The sequence below is a fragment of the Otolemur garnettii genome, unplaced genomic scaffold (assembly GCF_000181295.1).
Source record: "Otolemur garnettii isolate 467f Iridium unplaced genomic scaffold, OtoGar3 scaffold00076, whole genome shotgun sequence".
In the NCBI taxonomy this organism is placed as follows: Eukaryota; Metazoa; Chordata; class Mammalia; order Primates; family Galagidae; genus Otolemur; species Otolemur garnettii.
The window spans coordinates 1845528-1852584 of record NW_003852471.1 but is presented as its reverse complement, the minus strand read 5'-3'; the positions used below and the strand labels follow the sequence as shown (position 1 = coordinate 1852584).

Genomic DNA, 7057 nt, shown 5'->3' with positions numbered 1-7057 from the left:
TTCACTGGTGTAAAAGTAGCTTATGCTATAATGCAATTTAAAACAGATACTTGATATATGAACTTTTCCTGAAATTCCCATATGTGTGGATTTAGCTAATATTTCACCTGCTTTTGTGCTTCAAGTCTTTACAGAGCAGTGGGAAGACTGCTCTGGCTGTCCACATCACCTGCTCAGCCACGCTTACAGCTACATGCCTGAGCTAGCAGTGCATGAAGCAGTTCATTAGAGAAAGAAATAGGGTTTGATTAAGTTTTCCTAAACATTGATTGATTAAGACAGTCCATTTTGCTAATGTTTATACTGCAGTAAAGTTTAATTATGGAATATTTTGCCATGAGGCAAACAAGACTGACATAAAACAGAATAAAAATTTACAATGCAGCATAAATATCTATTCCTAATTTTCTGCTAATTGCTTTTCTATTTTATTTATGGTTTTAGGTACATGCTTTCACAAGAACACAGAATTATGTTCTCAGAATAAAACATTTAGAAAAAGTCACAGAGACAAAGAGATGGATCATAAGAAATAAAGAAACAGTATCTAATATGACGACTCCTATGCGTAAACATTAATTTTACTCTATTGATTTGATGTTAATAGCCAAGTCAGTCAAAAAATAGATACATAAATGTGTCATCTGGTGTGGCTGTTGTGAAATAGGGATTTTCCTCTTACACATGGTTGAGGAGTGCAGATGTTAGAACTTTACCAACTAGCCTTCATCTAGTCTAATAAGTTCTGTCATCAGATATTTTTTCTTTTTCAGAAATTGCTTATCTTCATTTACGTCTTAAAGTAATTAAAGAAATATAGATACATCTTTGGAAATTAGACTAGTCAAAGATATTTTCTATTCCTTAGAGAATAAGTGTTTACCTTGAAAAGGAGCTCAGTATAAAAATGTGACCATGTCACTCAAAGTTTCGCCTTTGTCCCCCAGGGTCGCATCAAAAGAAGAAGGACAAGTGGTTTGGGAAGGAAAGGGAATTATTAATTTGCTGGCAGATGAGGAGGATGGAGGCTCTTGTCTTAAAGTACCATTGTCTTATCTATAAACAGGAACAGAGCTTTTAAAGGGGAAGGGGAGGGCTCAGTTTCAGGCTATTGCAATATAGTTGATGGTTCTGATCAAACTCTTAATATATTTTTTAAATGGTTATTCTAGTATTTACATTAAATATCTGTTCCTTATTACAATCTACCTTCAGATATTCTGTATCTTCATGTATAATCTAAAAACTTTATAGTAGGATCCTTCCCTCACTCTCTCCCATGCTTTGTCCTTTGCTGCTGTTTCCACATTTCTTAGACACTCCATAAAACTTCATTTTTAGTTAGGCTGTAAGGAGTTACTTGATCTTTAATGGAGTTTTATAAACAAGAAAAAATAAATTATACTTATGCTATATTTACTACTATTGATTTTCCTCATTCCTGTTTGAAGATCTGAGTTTACATTTAGTATTCTGCGGCAATCTCAAGAACTTTCTTCAACATCACTTGTAGTTCAGCTGGCTGGTAACAAATGATCTCAGCTTTTATTGGTATGAAAATGTCTCTTTGATGATACTTTCACTTACAGGTAGAATTTTTCTCTGGATGTAGAATCTTAAGTTGACACCATAACACTTTAGAGATGCCGTTTTATTGTTGTTTTCCAGGGTTGTTTCTGATGAAAAAATGAAGATCATTTTATGTGTCTTTTTTTTTTTCTTGACATTTTTAAGGATTTTCTCTTTATTATTCATTGCCAGCAATTTTATTTTTTTTTATTTTTTGCAGTTTGGCCGGGGCAGGGTTTGAACTCACCACCTCCAGTATATGGGGCCTGTGCCCTACTCCTTTGAGCCATAGGCACCACCCATTGCCAGCAGTTTTAATTATGATGTACACTGGTGTGGCTTTTTCTTGTATTTATTTTGCCTTTGGTTTGTGAACTTCTTGAATCTGTGTTTGTATTTCCTATCAAATTTTGAATTTCTAGGCCATTGATTCTTCAAATATTTCTCTCTCTACCTCTTTTCTTCTCTTTTTCTGTGACTGTGATTCCATATTTCTTAGACTGATGCCATCTCATAAATCACCGAGGCACTATTACTTTTTTTCTATTACTTTTTAAAAGACTGTTATCTTTTCTTTCTCACCTTGTTTTAATTTGCCTGGTCTTAAAATTCACTCCTATTTTTTCCTTTAGCATTTAATTTTCTGTTCAGTTCAGACAGTGAATTTCCCATTTAATTATATTTTTATCTGTAAAATTTTCATTTGGTTCCCTTGCATGGTTTCCATGTATTTATTGAAAGTGTCTATATGTTTCCTTATTATATTCACATTTTACTTTAAACCTTGAACATGAATGTATTTATATGTTGTAATTTTTTTTTCTGGGATCTTTGTAATTTCTAGTTCTATTTTTATTTACTGATTTTTCTTTCCTGATTAGAGGTCATGTTGTTCTACTTCATCTCATATCTATAAAATTTTGATTCGATTCTAGATATTTGCAGTGTTCATAAAGGCCTACATTTTGTTTTCTGCCTTGCAGTGTGCCAAGTTTTGTTATGTCAGGTGCTTAACATATTTGAAAATCAGCTTGATCCTATTGAGGTTTTTTTTTTTTTTTTTTCCAAGCTTTATTATAAATTTGAAGTAGATTTTGCTGAATTAGCTTTACCCCTCAGCCTTTGTCTTTCTGTAGACTCTTCTGACTCTAGCCGGTCAGAGCTGGAACGTCTCCCAGCCCCTGCCAGTTCTGGTGGTTATTCTGGTTGCGGCTGAAGATGGCTGCTCTTTCTTCAGTGGTTGTTCTTCACCTACTCTCACGTAGTCTCAGCCCACATGCGTGTAACTTACTGTTCAACCCGAGATTCCTCAGACTGACTTCCTGAGCTCTTTCTCTGTGTGGCTGTCACTGCGTCCTTCACATTTCAGGCACCTCACCTCTCTCTCCTCCGTGCTCAGCTTGATCTCTGTGGGTTTGTAGCTGGAATCTCTCTTGTGAGTCCTGGAGATGCAAAGAATGAACCACAGACCACCAAGGAAGCGGGTAGACAGAAAGGACATATTTTACTGATGAATACAGAGAAGAGGGGGGAAGAAAGAGAGATTGCCAGCCACAGGGGGAACCCTGGTGGGCAGCCCGAGTGGACCTTCTGTCCAGGGGGTTATATACCGCTTTCTCTATCCTGCAGGCAGGGGGTCTGGGGAGATGGAACCTATGTCTCTAATATGTCACAACCATTTGGTGCCAGGAGGCTGTGGGTAGAATTTAATTTTAAAATTGCTATAGTTGGTCCTTGAGGTCATCCCTTCAGGTGAATTCTCTGCTCCAGGAGGGACAGTGAGGTATGTGCCCTGCTTGGAAGAGATACCCATAAGGTTGAGATACCTGGATGAGCTACCTGGCTGCGATCTACCTGTCAGGCTGAGATACCCAGGTAAGATACCTAGATGAGACACCCGGATGACCCATAAGGTTGAGATACCCGGATGAGCTACCTGGCTGAGATCTACCTGTCAGGCTGAGATACCCATTAGTCTGCTTTTCTATGAGCTTATTTCTGTCCAGAGAATGCAGCCTGCAGAGGGTCTATTTAGGCTGAGAGATGGGGGTCTGGGCCTGAGCCTGCTTAGGCCTAGAAAACTCAGGTCCAGCCCTGAGTGGGGGGACCCTGTATCTGGACCACTATGTTGTGCTTCATTTCTATCTGGCAGTTCTACAAGTGTCCCCCAGGAAGCTGTCTAGGCCACTGTGAGGCCCCTCTCACTTGTTTTCCTTCTCTGACAAGACTTAACCACTGTCCTGAGGTGCCTGATGTTCACTATCTGAAAAAGTGTATTTTACACACTTTGGTCGGCTTTCTAGTTGTTACAGCAGGAGAGAGAACTCAGGATCGGTTAACTCCGTCATGGATGAAATAGGAGTAACTCAGACACACAAAAGTTGCTAATGTTATGAATTAATGGGCTAAATAGAAATTTATAGTGGGTTAGGGAATCAAAGTCTTATGTGTTAGAGCATGTTTTAAGACTATATTGATCACCTGCTCATTTTGTTAAACGGATTTTCACACTAGCTATTTGTCTTATACCCTCAGTACATAAATGTTTCAACTTCCACAATGTCTGCTTTTGCTCTCACAAGTGAGTTATTCTTTGACCACAGAGCTGCTAAAGAATATTGCCCACTAATGAGGAGGTGGCTTTCTGCAATTTTTATTTGTGCTAACCTTACTCTTCATTAATCATGAAAAAATAGCTTGAGCATTAAAAACTACCAGAGAGAGTAGATTTAGGGGACATTGATGGACAGGGTGTATCCTGCTCGACTCATCCAGCCCACTGAGCTGTGTGAGCATCTTCCCTCATCTGTGAGCGAGCGCACGGTGTGTCTCATTTAAAAACCAAAACAGTTCTCAGAAATTTGCAGCTGCATGGAGCCATAGTTTAATAATGTCCTTTTGACAGTAAGAATATCTATAAAAAAGGGCTTTATTTGGCTGAGGGAGGACCTTTGGGGGAAGACCTTAAAAGCTGATGTTGCAAAGACATGCGCCACTGGGCAGGTCATTTCAACTTTTCTGGCTCTCATGAAAACCCGCACAGAAGGTAGCCATGGTATCAAATATGCAGCACAGAAAATGAACAATCTGTAATATTTGCTGTGGAGAGTGACCCTTATCTGTTATTGTGATTGAGATCTAAAAACAAAAAGAAAAACAAACAAACAAAAAAACACCTTTGACTCTAAGAAAGCATACGGAGTAGGAAATTGTTTTAAAAACATATGTAAGAGGGTAAGTTTTATGGTCTTAGGTTACACAGAGATTAGAAGCCTTAGGGAGGAATAAAACTTTGGCCATCCTCTCCTGGCTTTGGAGGTTGAATTGCTGATGTTATAAAAAGGCAGATCTGCGCTTTCAAAACTTTCTGGAGACCAAATTAGAGGGAGGATGTTGGAATTAATACAACAGAAAAATTTTCCTTACTTTTCAAATATGTCTTTGACTCTTGAGGAGACAAATTATTAAGACCCATTTGAGCCAAAGTGAAATGGAATAATTCTCGACATCTTTAGTTATATTCAGTGGTATGCTGGTGAACCACCTTTCTGTGGTAGTGGTGGGGTGGGGTTAGGAAACTGTTTGTTTGTCATGCTTGCTAATTTCCATGGTGAAAATATTCCATAGCCAAGTTCAAATTATAAGATTTTAACAACCAGCTTGCAAAATTGCTGGATAGTTAACAGTTGGCACTACTGGGGGTGAGTGACTCCAGCCTCCCGATGGCTATATTGTATTTTGCATAGAGGTTGAACTGGTCCTGCCTTAGATTAACAGGATTGGTCCTACTTTAGAATTCTAGCCTCACTTTTTGTGAAGAATGACTTTGGGGGAATAAACTTTCTGTATTTAATATTGTACCAAATAATCTGAGATTTACTAATTTTACAAAGGGTTACTGTGAAAATTAAATGAGAATGATTAAGCATCTAATAGAATTTCTAAAATATAGTAATCATTAAATAATTGGTGGCTATTCGTAACTACATGTGATTTGAGATATTTTAATACAATTACATGAGAGTAACTGCTTTTAAAATCTGACATTAAGAAAATAGAATATATACTTACCTGGCAGGGGAGATACCATGATCACGAAGGTGGTTTTCCCAGGGTGAGGCTCATCCATTGCGCTCTGGATGTGCTGACCTCTGCAATTTCCCCAAATGTGGGAAACTCAACTGCATAATTTGTGGTAGTGGGGGACTGCATTCATGCTTCCCCCTTAAATATAATATAAAAAAAGAAAATCAATTTAAAAAGTACTATGAATGCTGTAATTTTTAAAAAATAAATTTATTTTAATCACAACAGGTTTTCCCCTACATTTGAAAAATTGTTTGTATGACGAATCATTTATACTGATTAGAGACAATGGTTAGCTGCATATGGATTTTTAGACATGCCTTCATAAATCAATGGCCTCCCAATGCTCTAAGATCCATAGTCTGGAAGCACCATGCTGGTAATTTTGGAGCAGAGAGTTGAGTAAGAGAGATCAGTCAACACATATGGAAATGGGTAAGGGAATAAATCGATAAAACCCCTTGGAGTCACTCCACTTTTAGAAATGCAGTTCTCCAGTCCAAACATCCAGGCACTTCTATGGACTTGCTAATGGAATTTCAAGGAAGGGCAAACTGTATGTAGATTAGGTATAACTGACTTCATTGTATAAATGATTTTATTATATATTCATAAAGAATAAGTATGCTTATATTTTACAGAATTCTGTTCTTTTGAGGAGAATATCAATATATTTAGACTCAAGAGGGAAATATTGGTGAATGTGGTTCATGAAGTAGTTTTCTTAGGAGGGCAATGTTTTTTTGTCAGAAACTGTCTGGAGGTTTTGCATTTGGAAGTTCACTCAATAATTGCCATTAGATAGTTTATTCATATAAGGTTCCACTAAAATAATTTTCTTCGAATCATAATTATAAACAGCTAATGTTTGTTCTTTTAATAATAAAATATAATGAAAATTGTATAAATCGTATTTGAAGAGGTACCAGGGAAATATTTCTAATTTTTTTGTGTGTGTGTGTTTGATAAAAATTATAAGATCACTTTTTTAATGTTACCATGCCAAACCCATCAAAATATATATACTTCACTGTTGTTATTCATCTCTAACAAATGCCTTTGATTATATCTGAATTCAAGCCTGCAAGTCATAATAAGACTGCAGCTACAATAATTCAAAACAATGCAGACAGGATCCATAGATTTCTGTAGCCTTCCACTTTTGTGTAATCTTAAAGCTTCCCAATTACACCAATGGAAAATCACTGAAAATGCAAATGGATAAGAGGTTGTCAAGCAGCCGTGTGCACTGGCAAGAATAATAATGTTGGCAGTTCTGTAATCACTGAGCATACAGAAGCTGACAGAACAAATACTTCCTTTCCACCAATTGAGTAAATGTATATTATTGCTGCATGTTTAAAAAAAAAAGGTGAAAACACACTACTCTCTGAGCTGGCCT

The 7057-nt window shown here is 37.1% G+C and overlaps 1 non-coding gene across 1 annotated transcript; it reads left to right on the top strand.

The window, feature by feature from the left end:
* The first annotated feature begins 5632 nt into the window (after window positions 1-5632).
* Window positions 5633-5796, top strand: LOC111726709. The gene has a single exon (XR_002774419.1). It is a non-coding gene; the product is annotated as a U1 spliceosomal RNA (small nuclear RNA).
* The last annotated feature ends 1261 nt before the right edge of the window (window positions 5797-7057 follow it).